Here is a 19,680-nt window from a genome sequence, read left to right as displayed (position 1 = left end):
ATTTTTTTGTAGGCTATATTGTTCCCAACCAAATATATTTGTTGGACTCAGAGAATTGTTGTTATCCACCCTCCATCCCTCGTGCTAGTAAGACCAGCATGTTATATAGCCTTTTGTTGAAATACATGTGATTTATATCATGAAAGACCTGCATCATTGTTTCATTTATATAAGTTAGATTCATAAAACTTGTAGAAGTGGTGAAGTTAAATACTTTAAAAAAACTTCAAAATTTAAATTGTATTAATTTTTACTAAAATAATACCTTTTGGAATGTGAAATGGCATAATGGCTATCTCACCAATCATCCATGTCAGTATTTGAGTGTTGTGGGAGAGGTTTTCTGCAGATAAGTTTTTTAGATCAATAATCACATTTGGTTTAAGAAGTTTTGTAATCCTGTTATATAAATAATATCTTGAAAATAATCAATGAGTGGTACAGTTGACTTAGTGCTATGAAAACAAGTTAATTTTTCAAAGTGGGTCTGATATATTGAGCAAGCTAATACCAGTCTCTAATCTGAAAAGCTTTACATACCTTGAAAGTAATGAGCTTGGTGTATTGGATGTTGTTATTTATCGAAAGCTGAATTCTTCAATCAAGACAACCTGAAAGTGTAAAGGGATGGTAATGAGAGAACGTAGTTAATGTTAAGTAGAGTAATTTTAGTGATAGATAATTTGTTCAATGATGATGATGAATTACATTGGTGAGTTTGATACTTAATCAACATAAACAAATTAGTAACTATGGAAGGATATGAAAAAAATACATAAGCAGAGTATAAATTAAATGTTTACAAAAGAAACAATCTGTAAGATTTAACACTTACCTTGCAGAGTAAAACCATTAAGTAATAGGATAACGCTAAAAACAAACAACATTAAACCACAAAACATTAAACATATAACATTTACGAAGTCTAAAGATATTTTAAGTTGATGTCACAAGATGGAAACCTGAGTGAGAGAGAGTAAAGACCTTCAGAAATTTAATACCCGTAAGAGTGAAGAGTTGCCTTGCAGAGTGAAAGCACAAACAAACTAATAACGTTGCAAGCACATCAGAAAAAAACATAAGCACGGTATTTAAAAAACTTTTCTAATTAAAGAAACTGTGAAATAAACACTTACCTTGCAGAGTAAAATCATTCATGGTGAGAAGCTCATAATTGTCACCAAGAAAAGAGTCAGAGTGAGGGAAAAACCTGAGTTGATGTCTTAAGTTGCAGGGTCAAACAGTTGGCACAACAACAAGATGAAAAACATTTTACACTGTAGAAAATTCAGTGAATGTATTTCTTCTTAAAATAGGAATTTAATGACAAAGAGAAGATATTGTAAATGGTTCCATATGCAGCCGATGTATATCATCTGAAGCCTGTTTCAAATAATCTGTATTAGAACATTATTAGTGGATAGTAAATGTATTGAACAAGTGGCTAATATCTGTAATTGTTATTTTGGTGCACTTACAGGTTTTAGTGGTCATGTATTTTGTTAGCGTGGTTCTTATATTGCTTTGTTGGGTTGCATTTGAAACCTGTGATAAATAACAATGTATGTGAAAGTAATTTTGGCAAATGTTAGAAAATGTATTTTTTGATAGCTATAAAATAGTTGAACAACAAATGGATGATAGAGGTGTACCTGTTGTTGCAAACTTGGCACATGTAAAAGGCCTCTTCAAATTCATAAACGTTAGTTTTGTTGTTGATCCTGGAAAGTATAAATATTGTTTTTGGTTGATGCATTTGATAGAAGATATGTAGCATGTGAAAACATAATGAAGATTTGATTTGCATACCTGATTCTGTTTGTTATGTATGTATGTTTCTTTTGTTGTGTGTGAAAGCTTTAGAAAGATTGTTCCTTGGTCTTTCGTAGAATTGTTGATGGTGCACCTTTCAATCTTGAGTACCTTTGGTAGGTGATGGTCGGTTGTATGTGTAGGTGGTCAATTATTTTTACTTTTGAAAGCATTGTGAATGTGAGGCCCTGTTTCTCTGTTTTTCCGATGTCAATTGTGGCAAAGTCTAATGTTAGACCCTATGATTTGTGAATAGTTATGCCCCATGCCATTGCTAGTGGAATTTGTGTTCGGTTTCCTCTAGTAATTGGTGTAATAGGCACATGTTTTGGATTTTGTGGATCCCATGAAGGCCATGAAGGCCCGGTATAATGCTCGAAAAGAACCACCACATATTTTGGCAAATCAGGTGGTTTAGAAGCTGCATCATAGACAATTTGTTTGATTTGACCCAAAGCACCATTCACAAGGATAACTTCTATCCATAAATTTGCAATAAGCATAACTTCCTGGTCTATAGAAAGAAGGATTTCAAATGCTAGTTGTTCTTCTTGGTGTGTTTGCTTATCTCTTTGATGGGCAATGATTGTTGTTGCATGTGCAATGGGTGAGTGCAATTGTGTCAACATTTTTATGTTGTGTGCACTTGAAGCTGCATTTGTTGCAAACAAATGCTTCTGTTGGTTGAAGTGGTCATTTTGATCAAGTGTCAAAGCATGGGTTGACCGCAATTGGAGGGATTCCTAGTCTGTTTGCAATGGTGTTGTGCTGCGTATATTAAGCAATATTTCACGGAATCTTATCTGTGAATAACTTGTACCTTGACGAAATAGAACATCCAAGGTGACAATAGTATTGAATGTGTGTCATAGAGCCAGTGTCATTGAGTGAGATGCATATAATGGCCTATCCATAACTGGGGGAAGCTGTGCAAGATCACCAACCAAAATGACCGAGATAGCTACAAATGATTCATGTTGTCTGCTGGGAAAAGCTTCTCGCAATATTTTATCAATCTTAATCAGTAATTGAGGGCCAACAAAGCTCATTTCATCTATTAAAATGTAACGTAAATGTTTGCATTGCTCTTGAAGCATTAATAGGGAATGGCATGTTAAGGGTTTGTATTCTTGAATGGGTATACAGAGGGCAACATGGATTGTGGTTGCTTGGATATTATGTGCGGAAACACCTGTTGGTGCTAGCACAAGCAGAGGGTATTGTGCATGTTCTAAATCAGAATTTAACTGTCTACGTATACAGTCAATAAGAAATGATTTTCAAGTGCCTATTGTGCCTTGGATAATTAAACGTAATGGTGAAGAATACAAATTTTGTTCAACATGGGTTTTAATAATATCAAGTATAATAACTTGGTTTCTTGCAAGCTCATAGTTAGTAGGTGTATTTAAATGCGGGTTCGCAAGTGTGTGGGGTGTTTGGCTCTTCTCTGTCAAAATGAATTGAGATGCTTTTGAATGTAGTGTTTCATCAAGTATAGAATCACTCCAATTAAAGTTGAGATCAAAATCATGTTTTCCAAGCATTTGAAGAGTAGCAACGTCAAAGTTGTTTGATGTTCCCATTTGTGACAAGAACTCCCATTCGTATAGATCTTGATGAGTAGATTGTTGAATGTCTTCTGGTTGCAGCTCTTCACTATTTTTTGTTGCGATGCGCTCTTCAATTCCATTTACATGCCAGCGGATGTAATCTGTACTTTGAAGATGTTTCCAATTTATTATAATTTCTTCAGTTGAGTTTCCTATATGTAGAGGGATGATTCGAAATGGTTTGTAGAGAAGCAATTCACTCCAACAAAAAATTTCAAAACCGTTGTCATCTTGTAAAGGTAAAGATTTGTGTTGTGGGTAGACATTTACAATTGCTGGTAGCTTTCTTTTCAACCATTTACATGATTTACGTTGCTCAGAGTATGTATATAGCTGAGCTGAACGAAGCAAAGTTAGGTTTGATAACTCTGATGGTCATTTCATGTAGTTGGAAATGAAAGAAATTGAGGTTTGTGATCCTTCATCACAATTAGCTATGCGTTGGAAGATTATTTTCCCAACATTGAGTGTTACAAACTAACGTGTGATATCAATGGGAGTTTACGCAGCATGTGACAAGTTTCTTGTGTGCTAATGTCCCTATCAACAACAATTCCCATCAAGAGTCTTTGGTATGCTAACATGATTGTATCTTCTGAATTGGTTGATCCAACTATGCGTTTGAGCATATTAGTATAACTTTTTGACTTGTTTTCAGTTTTGGATGCGTATTTTGAGATATATTGTAGAACTGTTTTTTTGGAGCAGACAACTTGACAGTCAACATTAGCCCTCCATATGGCGAGCATCGTTGGGTTGTGTACATTTAGACGATTGTCATTCCTTGTTGGCTTGTATGATGGGTTATTATTGTGGTCTAATATGAATGAGGATTCAAGTTGTTCAGGCCAAGGAGCTTTCTATCGACATTCAAGTGTTGCCTTCTTTTTTCTTCAAGCAGGTATACTTCGAACACTTTGTATGTCCCTGAACAACATTGAGTAATTCAATATAATCAATGGAAGGGTCAGACCTGGATATGATCTTTGTATCTACAAGACATGGATCTGAAAATGCAGGCATATATTGCCTGTTCAAGCGAGCCTCTTTAGTACATGGATTCCATGTTGTGATGTACTGATCAAAGAAGTGTTTAACTGATTGGATACTTGCATGATCTGACCAATCAAGGTTATCAATATTTGGTGCTTCTAGCAACCAAAGAAAGCCATGTATATGGGAAGATCCTTGGTGTTGCCATTCATATATGTACCAGTGGTCAATGGCTTTCAGCTGTTTGACAATGACTTCATCACGAAAGATTTGAAATCTTAAGTGCAAGTATAAAGCTGTTATATGTGGATTATTGACTAAATTTTCAATAAATTGTCTTTTGTTGTTGTGCACAGTAGTTGACTTTGTTTTTGGCAATAACTTATGCAAGTCTGGCCATTTTGTATCAGTTAAGCTTAAGGCAAAGAATAGTGTAGGTGCACCTAATTGTTCAATCATTGTTGTAAGGTCTCATCGCGATTTGCTCCAAAATGATCTTGTACCATGCAACGAGGCTGCATATCGCATGATATGATTTGGTAATTCATTTGAGGGTGTATTTTGTAAGTATTCTTTCAAACCATGAAGATTGTGTGGAAGACTATCTTGTAGATTAGTTTTAATGAACACAACAGCTGATTGTTGAGATCGATGTCTCATCATAAGATTGTAGATGTAATACCTAAAGCGGACATGTTGACCAAATCTTTGATCATAATATTTGATCAAGTGCAAAGCATATTCATGTAAATGTACATGCCTTGTTCTTTGTTGTAGTGGTAAAGCCATTCCATAAGGGAAGAGTGTTGGGAATGCCATGGAAAGGAGGCCCTCTATATTGTACTCATTGATAGGTGATGTACTAATTTATGGCCAAGCAACAACGTTGTTATTGGTATTATCTAGATGTAGGATTGTTTTTATGGCATCAAATTCTAGTATTGATGATGGTAGTTGTGGAATGAATGAAGAATTGTTCTCCACTATTTGTTCTTCATTGTTAATATTCGGTAGAGTTGGATTATCTTGAATATCATCTTCTTGAGGTGACTTTACTGAATGCAATAGCTTTGTAATGTCAGTGCTCTGGTCTGGTAATAGATGCACTGCATCTAGATCAATGACTACATCTTTGTAGTATTGATCATGTTTCATTTTGTAAGTCAATACATCCATGACGTTAAATCTATTCACGTAACAGTCATAAGTTAATCCTTGCAAATTGGTTCTATGGACAATAAGAATTTCTAAATGCTTAATTTGACAGGGCAATGTTATTGTAATTTCAGAAATATCTTGTGGGAAGTTAATTGTGTGGCCGAAATATTTGTATTGTCCTCCCCTTGCATGTGTAACTTGCAAAACAGGTGCAATTATTGCTATGAGAATTTCTTCTACTTGAGAAAGAGACTTCAAAATAGAAGGTTGCTCACTTGGGTCCATATTGTTTGATAACGGGAAACGGTGGAGGCCTTTTTCAGCACAACATCTCATGCATATAACTACGCGATTGAATTTTTTAATAGTCATGCCCACATATATTTCTTTACAAACAGTACATGGCTCTGTGACCTCCAACATATCAATCCTTTTCCAAAAATTAGATAATGCACGTTGAAATGAAGGAGTCTTCAGAGCAAGTTCATGAGGAGTAAAATGTGTTTGATTCACATTAATTTTCTCAAGATCATTGCTTTCTGTTTGTAATAATTTTCCTGAGTTATTACCAGGTCTTTGTACTGCATGACGTCTCAATTGTCGTTTCTTGAAGATATTGCCTCTGTTCTTTGCATAGTTAGTTCTATTGGTCTGCTTTCTCTTCAATTTGATAGCATCAATTTCTTGAGAGCAAGGCTTGATAGATATCTAATATTTGAAAGAGAATAGAGGTATGTCAAAATTTTCATAACTGAAGATAGTTAACATTGAAGTATGTATTAAGAATGTATGAGAATTGAAAATTGCTTAACCTATGATTATGTGTTTTTTAGAGGATTAGTTTTGTGATTTGTAAAGTGGTTTTCTGATGTTTATTTGTATGTCTACTGATCCGTTCTGTCGTTTTTGTTGCTCCGATTTACTCAACATATATGTGCAGATATTTATATACATGTAAATGAAGTATACAAATACTTCTACACGTAGATATGCACATATATAAATAAACGTCCATATATGTCAAATGATAGAATCTTGTGTTTGTTAGTGTATATATGTGATGTTGAGATTTTGTTTGAAATGTATGGGTTTTATAAACTGCTTTACTTGAAACATATGGGTTTTGCAAAGCCGTAAATTGACTTTGTAGTGTTCTTTTGCCTACACTTATTATTGTTAGTGACTTGCTTTTTCAAAAGCATTATTGTAATATAGGTATACACAGATATAATAATTTCTAATATATACAGATGTATGTATACATATACACATGTATATATACATATCAATTAAATATTTGAAGTTCTGTATACAAACATATGCACATATATAACTACACATGTATATATCAAAAAAACTAAAACTATGAATAATTATATTATGTGTGTGTGTGTGTGTGTGTGTGTGTGTGTGTGTGTGTGTGTGTGTGTAATTATTTGATACATACAGGTGTATGTATATATATACATATTAATCAAATATATTAAAATTGGTATATATAGATATGCACGTATATAAATACACATGTATATCTATAGAATTCTATAATTGTGAATAATTCTGGTGTTGTATAGTTCTACAAATAGATATGAAAAAAAGAAGAAGAAGATATATGTGCATATATGTATAATTTTTTTGCAAATGAGGTAGTCCTTGTCCATTAGAAAAGTATGGAAAGAGGATTGAAGGTACAAGACATATGTAGAATTTCAAAGAGATAAGAAATAGATGTAAGAAATGTACATATACATATTTATAGAAGCAGTCATGTGTTCATAAAAGGTAATTGTTTGTATTTGTAAAGCTTTTAAATATGTAAATTATCTAATGTAATAATTGTATTATAAACTGAAAGTTTCATAATCAGGAAAGATCCTTTATAAGTCTAAGCCTGTGTACTTAGGCGACCAATTTTTGCAAGCAGTGCATCACACTCAGCTTTGAAGTCAATAGGAGAGACTTTATTGACTGTGACTTTCATCTTTGATTCAGAATTGTATGTGTCAATGGACACCAAGAGTGTGAATGAATAGTGTTGCGAGAGAAGCCTCTTAATCACTAAGCAAGGTGTTTTTGTTGTTGTTGCATCATTTTCCAGTGCACAAAACTCTTTTGTAGTTTTGTAGCAAGCAAATGCCAACGTCATCAAATGTAGTGGCCCAAAGAGTACCTATGGCATCTTGTAACTTTACTAGCAAGAGGTAACTATAGTTGCAGTCTTGCATGGTCATTTCACATCTACGACAGAACCAAGAATCATCATCTTGTTGTGTACATTTTTTTTTGCAAGGCCTTCCATTGACTATTAGTGGACAAGTTACGTAACAGAAACTTTTATCAATTACATTTACAAAATGTAGAACAACCTGTAAAGTAGTCTGAATTGTTTCAGGTTTGATACTCATCCTCTCATGGATTGAAGAAATAGTCATTCTACTATATTTCCCATCTATGTGGATAGTTTTTGGAACAAAGGTTTTGCCTCTAGAAAAGGTGGGTTGATATGTAATGTTGTGGCAACTATTATATTTATAGGCTTTCCATTGAAATAGCCAGCACGAGCATTACGTAAAGCAAGGATAGCCACACTATCATTGGTCAACATGTTTTTCAATTCTAGGCCTCTTTGTTATGCTATTGGACCCCATAGGTTGATGTCAATTGTTGATCCAGACATATCATTAATTTTGACAACTCGCTTCTATGTTTGACTGCCATCTTTCCTATGTATTGGAATGATATCTCCAACGTATAAAATAAGACCAATTATGTCAACCAACGTGTTATTGGTTAGATGAAACAATTCACTAATGGGCGTGAAAGGAGAATGTTGTTGATCTGCTTCTTCTTCATTGGTGCAGCGTTTTAGTATGGATGTATTAGATAAGATGATTTCTAAATGGTTGTTTAGTTTGTTGTACCTTGTGTTCGCTTCCTTAATGGATCCCTTTGAAATAACATAATATGAACCTACTTCCACATGGTTAGAGTGTAACTGAGCTATTTCATCAAAACATGTGACTCTAATCTCACAGCCCTCACAGTCGACAATGTCAAAGCTAAACACGTGCCCAATTTTTGTGGCTGTGCTATATGCCTTAATAGGGCATTTATGAGTGACTCTGCCTTTGATCATCCATTTATTTTGGTATGGATTCAAAGTTTTGATAGGGCTTATATTTTCAGAAGTTGTTCTTTGCGGGGATGGCAATTCAGTAGAAAACTGAAGAGATCGTTTAGATGTTGATGGTGTGTCCTTAGACAATATTTCTGGTTGTTGTTCTTTGAACAGGTATACTGGTTTACCAAGGAACGGACAATCACTTTGTTTTACTTGCAAACTAAGTATTACGATAGTCTTGTGAAAATAAAAGACTTCTTTTTAAAATACTTTCAATTATACTTGAAAACAATTAAATAGAGATGCAACATATCATATTTAATAACCATAGTTTGTTTCCTACCTTGTGTTCCAAATGTATCTACATGTATAACTCGATAACTAGACTATTATGCTTATTTTTAGAATATATGAATCTATCAGAATAGCATATTTAGAAGGCAAGATTGCTAACTGCATGTATGTGCCATCAGATAAGACTAATTTATGTCTATCAGTATCATCTTTGTTGTTTTGCATTTTCTGAAATGACAAAACTTGTAGCAATGCTGAAGGAAGCTCATCCCCAACATTGATAGATTGAATTGCAAAAGGGGTAGGGGTATACTCTTGGGTATTTTCCTACAAAAAATAATATGAATGTACATGATTTAATGTTAACACTAAGCAAGTCATATATGTGCTTACTTGTTACTGTAAAGCATGTGTTAGTAGAGTATGCAATCAAGCTATGTTATCTATAGAGTATTCATCTACTTTTGGACTATGCTATGAAATAAGGGTGCATGTGGTAATGAAAAGGATGGAATGGAAAAGAGACATGTAATTTCAAAAGAAGAACATAAATGTTTCCTATTTTGAAAAGGTTTGATAATTTAGCTTACCAAACTGTCAATTGTGGAGTACTCTATTGGTTCAGAGGTGGTTGTTGGAGATGCCATTGTGGATATAGATATTTTTTGTTTGAGACAAATCTCGCAACTTAGCGCACATGTCAGTTCATGTTATGAGAGAAAGTTAGTTTATTGAATCCTAAATTTTTTATTTATTGGAAGATTTGAATATTGTACAACACGTATGAAATAAACAGAACGTTATGTAAGGATATCGTAATTACCTATTTGTTAGTTTCAAAATCCTTTTAGATTTAATCTGATGATAAATTCTGTGTCACCTTGACTGGTATATTGGCTTGCAGAATAAAGTTGGTTGAGTTCCTATTATGACGTTTAAAATATTCTGTTAGAATAGATTGAATGCCATAATGGGTAGACTAATTCATTGTGGTTGGTAAGTATGCAGTAAAATCCTACTAAACAGAAAAAACTATCACCAATTCAAATTGAGGATTGTAGTTCTTTTCCTATATTGTTTTATTTAGTAGTTCTTCAGTTTGGGCAAGTTCAGGTATGTGGTGAACTAAGCGTGTTGAAAATGCATAAATTGTACCTACATTAAGGTGGAATTTTTTTTTATAATTTTGACAGTTAAAAGTAAATTACAAGCATGATGAATTGTATTTCTTATATCAGAATACAATCACAATACGAGTTAAATTGATCAAAGACATATATGCATAAGAACAGTAAAATATAAGATCTTAGTTTACGATTTACAAATTTACAAATCATGTGCAAAAAAATTAGTTCAACCCACCATAGACTAATAATGATAGAGTTCAACACTTTGTTTGAAATGGTAATGAACTGGTCATAGTGTGATTGAAACATGTATTCAAAAGGACAATTGGTCATATGCTGACAAGCTTAAAAAATATAAAGTATCACTTTATGATTTACATATTTGAGAACGTGTTAGCAAAATATGAGTTCATCTTATCTAAGACCAATCAGAATATGAGATGAATTTGTTTGTTTCGAAGGTTAATCAAAATATGAGTGTAGCTTTTCAAAGACTCGGTAATTACAGAAAGACAGGATCTACCCAAGCAACCCATCCAAGGTCGTTATCATTCCATGTAAATACTCTATCTCCCAATGTGAAAATAACCATTGGACTAGTTAATTGTTCAGCAGTTGGTATTGGTAGAGGCGCTAATTCGATACTATGTATAGTTGTTAAACACCACAAGATGTAGAGAGGTTTTATGTTGATTGGTTGGGTAATTTATATTCGTAGTGCTGGATTAACTTTCCGAGGTTGCTCTTTAACTTGTTGCTCTCTTGCAACATCCTTTCAATGATATTGTTAATGTCCTCTGTTTCTTTCAATCTTCTATCCATTGTTGAAATTTGATTGTGTTAGTGTGGTTGTTTTCTGTTGGAATGACATAATGAAAATGCATTACCAAAAAAGTGGACATAAAAGAATAAGAGAGCTTATCTTAAAGAAAACATTATTTTTTTTGTAAATCCTAATGAATTTTCTATTGACTGATTATAAAAACTTGTAATAATTAGTTGAAGACTTTAACTTATGTAAATCGAGTAATGATGTAGGTTTGACATGGCATAAATCAGATGCATTTCAATAAAAGCCTATATAAGATGCTGGTCTTACGAGCATCGGGGATGGAGGGTGGATAATAAGAATTTCATGGGTGCAATAAATACTTTTGGTTGGGAACAATATAGCCTACAAAAGAAATAATTGTCAAAAAAGCACTCCATGACATTTTCTTTTAGTACATCATGCTACATACAGTAGCATTTGGGATGGTGGGTGGAAGACTTTAAATTTGGAGAATAACACGTAATGTAAAAAATCTATAGAAAATGATTTTCAGACTGCAAAGTAATGTAAAAAATATAGCATTACTAACGTTCAAGAGTTTTATGGGTGAAGCAGTGATGCTTTCTTATAGTAGTAATTAATGGCAAGTCTCTGTTTCTGCACATGTGCATTTGATAGATGAATCTTTCAAATGCATGATTTCACATTTTAGTGTTTGTCATATCATAACATCCAATAGTGTAATGTTATTTATGATAATCTATGTATACTGCAATAGAGCATAAGCATCAATGGCATTACAGTGTTGTTGCTAAGTCGATTAGATCTCTAAAATGTAAAAAAACTTGCACTCTAGAAGAAAACTGTTCAGTTTCTTGTTACACTTTCTTGGTTATTGCTCTTTCGTAATCTTGTTAATGATTACTGACTTTGTGGATATATAAATTTCAGAATGGATTTACATATATGTATACATGTATATATATACATGTACTTATATCTATAACTACCATGAACACTTTTAATAAATTTAATATAAATACATGTACATATATATATAAACATGTATATAGATGTATATACATTGTTTGTGGTCGGCAATGCTTTCACTCTGCAAGACAAGTGCTTACTTTGACTTATTTTAGGATCTGTCCATGTATATATATATATATATATATATATATATATATATATATATATATAAGTATGGTCGTGAATGCTTTCACTCTGCAAGGTAAGTATTCACTTTTACAAGTTAAAGGGTTTCTGAAATGAACAGAACTGTAAAATGTAAAGAAACTTCCACTATAGAAGGAAACTGTACACTTTCTTGTTACTCTCTCTTGGTTATTGCTCTTTTGTAATCTTGTTAATGATTACTGACTTTGTGGTATATAAATTTCAGAATGGATTTACATATATGTATATATATATACATGTATTTATATCTATAAGTATTACGAAGACTTTTAATAAATCTAATATAAATACATGTACATATATATATGTACATGTATATAGATGTATATACATTGTTTGTGGTCGTCAATGCTTTCACATTGCAAGATAATTGCTTGCTTTAACTTATTTTAGGATCTGTACATATATATATCCATGTGTATATATATAGATATACATGTGTATACACATGTACATACATGTATATCTATACATGTATTTACATGTATAAGCAACACTAACTATTTTAAGGAAATCTAATATATATACATTCTGTAAATATGAGTGTGAACTTAATCCAATGTTACCATAAAATTTGTAGACCAAAATACTTAGTAGGACAACAAAACAAAATACATTTTATGGTTCTTAGCGGCCATAAACAACGTTGACATTCGTGCACACGATCGGGGAGGAAAACATTAAAGACAACATCGCTCCAAAAAATGGCGCACAGACTGACATCACCCCAACCGGATACCTCACCACACAAAAAAAACCCAACACACACATCACCACGACAGGAAGAATTCCAGGGACAAACATTCCAGCCCTTGCTGGAAGATCTTACACTTTCGCGGTGGAATTCTCCCAGTAAAAATCAGAGCACTAAAGCTAAAACAATAAACAAATGCAAATGCATGTTATAGTTACTCAGTACATAAAAAACACTTTGACATGCGTGAACAAGGAGCTAGACAAAAGCAAGCAAGATTCCACTAAAAGCCTATTGGCTTAGTTAAGAAGTTTTTATTGGATTTATATTTAAGGGTTACTTGTTTGCTAACATGCAACACTATAATCCAATTATTGTGAAGGTATCTACCTTATATAATAAGCTAGTCACAAAGTCACAATTCTACACATCAATACCATTATTCTAATGTTGCAAATCTGGATGGTTTTTTAGTGGCTATTTATCTTGCAGAATAAAAGCCTTCATGTGCACAAAGTCAATTATCACAATTGCATCAGTTCGTGCACACATTTCCTGAAGCGACGTTGTATTTAATGTTTTCCTGCCCAACCATGCGCACAAATGTCAATGTTGCTTATCGTTGCTGGTTAACCATAAAATGTATCTGGTAACGTTGGATTTAGTCATCGATTCAGGTTTTTCACTCACTGCGATTGTTTTCTTGGTCTCGCTTCCGAGCTTCTTGAATCTTTACAGTTGCTAGCTATTGTATGTTTAGTGTTCTCTAGTTTAATATCCTCCATTTTCAGCGTTATTATGTTTGTCAATGCTTTTAGTCTGCAAGGCTAGTGTTTATTTTTACTGTTTGTTTCGTTTGTAAAGATTTGTCTTATACTGTGCTATTATTTTGTCGTTCTGTCCTTGCAAGGATATTAGTTTTTTTGTGTTGTTTCACTTTTTGTGAGAGTCAATACTTCTTTGTGTTGGTTCACTGTTTGTGGGTGACTGTTTCTACCCATAAGTAGTCTCACTTTGCAAGGGAAGTGTTCATGTTTTGTCATCCTGTGCAAGGTAAGTGTTAGTGGTCGTCACTACTTTCACACTACAAGTTAGATGTTCACTTTTACAGGTATTAGGGTTTGTGAAGGTTTTTGCTCTCTCTCTCAATGTTATTCCTCTTTCGTCATCAAGCTAAACATCTTTACAGTTGGAAAGTGTTGTATGTTTAATGTTCCGTGGTTTAATATCTTTGGTTTTTTATGTTATTCTGTTTGTGAATGGTTTTACTCTGCAAGGTAAGTGTTTATTTTACATTTTATTTTGTTTGTGAATGGTTTTACTCTGCAAGGTAAGTGTTTATTTTACAGTTTATTTGGTTTGTAAATTTTGTTTGATACTGTGCTTATGTATTTCTTTCGCGTCCTTGTAGGGTTATTACATTGTTTGTGTTGTTGACAGTTGATTTGTCAATTGATGTGAATTCTAGGGCGACTCTTGTTAGAAAGAATAACTAATTTGTCAAGTGAATTCTACCACAACCATGCGCACGAATGTTGACGTTGTTTATGACCAGTTCGAACCCTAAAATGTAATTTATTTTGTTGTTGTCGTAAGTATTTTGCTATGCTAATTTTCTGGTAACGTTGGATTTAGTCATCGAGTTAGGTCTTCTTCTAGCTATGACTGTTTTGTTGGTGTCATTTCTGACCTTCTCACCGTGAATGGTTTTAGTCTGCAAGGTAAGTGTTTATTTTAAAGTTTCTTTCATTTGTAATGCATTTTTTTATAGTGTTCTTATGTTTTTCCATGGTGTGCTTGCAAGGTTCTTGCTTTGTTTATGTTGTTTAACTATTTGTGGACGTCACTACTTTCAGTCTTCAAGGCACCTGTTCACTTTTACAGGTATTAGGGTTTGTGAGGGTGTTTGCTCGCTCTCTCTCGGTTTTTGGTCTTTCATCATCAAGTTAAATATCTTTGCAGTTGGTAAGTGTTGTATGTTTAATGTTCTGTGTTCTGTTTGAGAAGGATTTTACTCTACAAGGTAAGTGTTTAGTTTTATAGTTTATTTCGTTTATAAAGATGTTGTTTTTTAAGTGTGCTTTGTTTACTCATTCTATGTCGTTGCTGCTCATTTGGAGGGTTAATAATGTTTCTATTGCATTGATGTTAATTTGCAGCATTATTTATGTGATTAGTGTTGTTTGGACATGAAGGCTTTTACTCTGTAAGATAAATAGACTTTTATCTATAAACCCTAGAGACTTCAGAATGGAGTTATTCAAACAGAGATTTGCTTGAACTATACATATATACATGTGTGTGTGTGTGTGTGTGTGTATGCATACATGCCTATACGTACAAGTATATATATGTACATGTGTATATGTATATATACATGTATCGGCACTATGAACCATTTTAAGAAAAACTATTATATATATGTACATCATGTGTATATATACATATATATGTACATGTGTATATATATATATATACATATACATATATATATATATATATGTATGTACATACATATATGTATGTACACACACACACACACACACACACACACACACACACACACACACACACACACATATATATATATATATATATATATATGTATGTGTACATATATATATATGTATATGTATATATATATATATGTATGTACATACATATGTATGTACATACATATATGTATGTACATACATATGTATGTACATACATATATATATATATATACATATACATATATATATATATGTATGTACATATATATATGTATGTACATACATATATGTATGTACATACATATATATATATATATATATGTACATACATACATATATATATATATATATATAAATATATATATATATATATATATGTATGTACATATATATATATATATATGTATGTATGTACATATATATATATATATATGTATGTACATATATATATATATATGTATGTGTATATATATATATATATATATATATATATATATATATATATATATATATATATATATATATATATATACACACACATGTACACACACACACACACACACACACACACACACATATATATATATAAGCACTAAGAAGACATTTTCAGAGCAAAATAGCACGAATTTTGTAAACAATGACAAATTCTGAGCATCATAACATCTACAAACTTTTTTAAGAAACTGACAGATATAATTTTTTGTAAGAATATACATGTATTAGCACTAAGAAAATGTCTTCACACCAAAATAACAGGAATTTTGTAAACAATGACAAATTTTGAGCATCGTAACATCTACAAACTTTTTTAAGAAACTGACATGCCAAAGCTAACATATATTTATGTACACTAATTAATGTACAAATTTTACATTTGATTAGTTGCGTAGCTTTGGAAAGGATCTTACCTTGCACAGATTAAATTTTAATAGATAAGCAGCTTGTTGAAGAAAACAAAGCCCTAAAACATAACACCACTAAGAACCTACCACCAACGATGATGAAAACATTAAACAGGGAAAAACTATAAAAGAAGCATACTTGTAAAAGAAGAGGTTAAGAGGTTTCTACTTGCCTTGCAGAGCAAAATGATTCACAACCACAAAGAATAAAACAACAACAATAACCCTGCAAATTAACAAGGTTAGAAAAGAGCAATAACCGAGAAAGGCCCACAAATAAAAAACAAAGACCGACAAATTAGAAACCCAAAAAAGAACACTTGCCTTGTAGACTGAAAGGATTCACACCGAGGAAAAATTCTAACCAGACTTCTCTACAATAAGCGACAAAGACTGACAAATTAGAAGCCAAACAAAGAACATTTGCCTTGCAAAATGAAAGTATTGACGTCCAAAATCTTTACAAACAAAACAAACTGTAAAAATAAACACTTACCTTGCAGACTAAAAGCATTGAGAAACAGAACACTGCCAAAAACAAAGGATATTCAACCAAAGAACATTAAACATACAACACTCACCAACTGTAAACCTTATTAACTAGATCACAAAAGAGCAATAACCGAGACAGAAATAGAAAACACCTTCACAAACCCTAATACATTTTAAAGTGAACAGTTTCCTTGCAGAGTGAAAGTATTGACGTCCACAAAAAGTGAAACAACACAAACAATGTAATAACCCTGCAAGGACACAAAACAAGCACGTAAGCACAGTATAAAAAATATATTTACAAATGAAATAAACTGTAAAAAAAAACACTTACCTTGCAGAGTAATACCGTTCACAAACAAAATAATGCTAAAAATCGAGGATATGAAACCACATGATATTAAACATACAACACTTTCCAACTGCAGAGATGTTTAACTTGATGACGAAAGAACAATAACCGAGAGAGAGAGAGAGAGAGAGAGAGAGAGAGAGAGAGAGAGAGAGAGAGAGAGAGAGAGAGAGAGAGAGAGAGAGAGAGAGAGAGAGAGAGAGAGAGAGCACCTTCACAAACCCTAATACCTGTAAGACTGAACACTTGCATTGCAGAGTGAAAGCAACAAAGTAATAACCCTGCAAGGACACTAAAATAATACATAAGCACACTTAAAAAACAACTTCTTTACAAATGAAATAAACTGTAAAACTAAACACTTACCTTGCAAAGTAAAATCCTTCTCAAACAGAACACAAAACATTAAACATACAACACTTACCAACTGCAAAGATATTTAACTTGATGACAAAAGAGCAATAATCGAGAGAGAGAGAGAGCAAACACCTTCACAAACCCTAATACCTGTAAAAGTGAATAGGTGCCTTGCAGACTAAAAGTAGTCACGTCCACAAATAGTTAAACAACATAAACAAAGTAAGAACCCTACAAACACACCACGGAAAAACATAAGCACACTATAAAACAATGCATTACAAATGAAATAAATTTTAAAATAAACACTTACATTGCAGACTAAAACCATTCACGACGAGAAGCTCAAAAATGACACCAACAAAATAGTCACAGCTAGAAGAAAACCTAACTTGACTACTAAATCCAACGTTACCAGAAAATTTGCAGAGCAAAATACTTACGACAACAACAAAACAAATTACATTTAGGGTTCGAAGTGGCCATAAACAACGTCGACATTCGTGCGCATGGTCGGGGATGAAAACATTAAAGACAACGTCGCTTCGAAAAATGAGCGCATGCACTGACACCACCCCAAGTGGACAACTCACGACGAAAAACCAAACCCAACGCACATGTGACCATGCCAAGAAGGACGCTAACGACAAACATTCCGGCGGTAGCCGGAATGTCTTGCACTTTCGCAGCGGTATTCTCCCACTAAAAGCCTATCGGCTTAAAAATTAATATAAATTAATATTTATTTAAATCTCCCAAAATCCCATCTCTCACATTTAAATAAATTAACATTTATTTAAATCACCTTTATCCTCCACCCACTTGCATTTTCTTTAAACAAATGCAAGTTGCACAATTATTTTAAATAAATAAATTATTTATTTAAAATCCTATTTATCCTCACCCACTTGAAACCTTTAATGGTTTCCCTTAAAGTCTTCAAACTTAATGGCTTCTTTCTAGAGTCTTCTCAATCCTTTAATGGTTTCCTTTAAAGTCTCCAAACTCAATGGCTTCCTTCTAGAGTCTTATTAAGCCTTTAATGGTTTCCCTCAAAGTCTTCAAGCATTTAATGCTTTATCTTATTTTTTCTCATGTAAATAAATTAAGAGTTATTTAAATAAAATTTAAAATTCACATTCATATTTAAATAAATTAATATTTATTTAAATATCTATCAAAATGCAAATTACACCATTCAATTGAAATAAATGATTTTATTTTAATTGAAAATCCTCAAATTCCTCCCACTTGCATACCTAAATCCCTTATAGATTCTTCTAACTCCTTCTAATTAGCCTAATCCTATCCTAATCATTGTCACATTCCTAAATAAAAGGAAGTCACTTCTCAAAAACCTCCAGAGTCTTCAATAACCATTAAAGGTTTTATGTCTTCAAATGGTTGACCTCTAAAGTCTTCCAAACCATTAAAGGCTCTTACATAACCATTTATGGTTAACTCACCTTTTACCTTTGGTTAGAGACTTTCCTCTAACTTAACCATCCTCTTGACTCATGGGTCTCTTCAAAGCATTTATTTCTTTGACTAAGGTAACCATTAAACCCTTGCACATTCATTTATCTCTTGGACAAAAGGAATATCCATTAACCTAACCCTAACCCAACCCCCTAGGGCAACCATCATGTCCCCTCAAGCATTTAATGCTCCTTATCTCTCCTCTCAAGCCTCCTCATGGTGACACTTGTCAACATGGGATTGGATTGAAAGTCTCACATGGATTGAATATCTTTCAATCCTAACCCTTGTACCAAACTTTATGCCGGTAGACAGTTTTATTAGTTAATTGTAGTACTGGTAAAGATTGATGCATGAAATAGAGAGACAACAACATCCACAACACATAACACAAATATTTGTATGTGGAAGGGGAAAAACCACGGTGGGAAGCCTTACCCACAATCAAATGATACTACTGCAGATAGTATGTGTGTACAATATGGATTCTGCACATGCAGAAAGGCCAGCTGCCTAGAGCTCACTGCTCAATCACAAAATGAGAGTCACACTGACTACAATTGGATGGTTAAATCCAATGATGATGTACTGCATAAAATAGCATCTTCATATGTTGGATTCAGTACCAGTTTAGTTCTGATTGCCTTCACAAAAACCTTCCTTCAACCTTCAAATGATGTCTGTGTGTATAGCTCTACTTATTTTTGCATATACCGTATTACAATATCCATCCTTGCATATATCAATCTCACAAATGAGATCTTACATTTATACCATAACCTAAGACCAATTGAGTAGGTTGGCTCACTAAAAGATATT

The sequence above is a fragment of the Cryptomeria japonica genome, chromosome 2, assembly GCF_030272615.1.
Source record: "Cryptomeria japonica chromosome 2, Sugi_1.0, whole genome shotgun sequence".
In the NCBI taxonomy this organism is placed as follows: domain Eukaryota; kingdom Viridiplantae; phylum Streptophyta; class Pinopsida; order Cupressales; family Cupressaceae; genus Cryptomeria; species Cryptomeria japonica.
Note: the sequence above shows the minus strand (reverse complement) of the source record.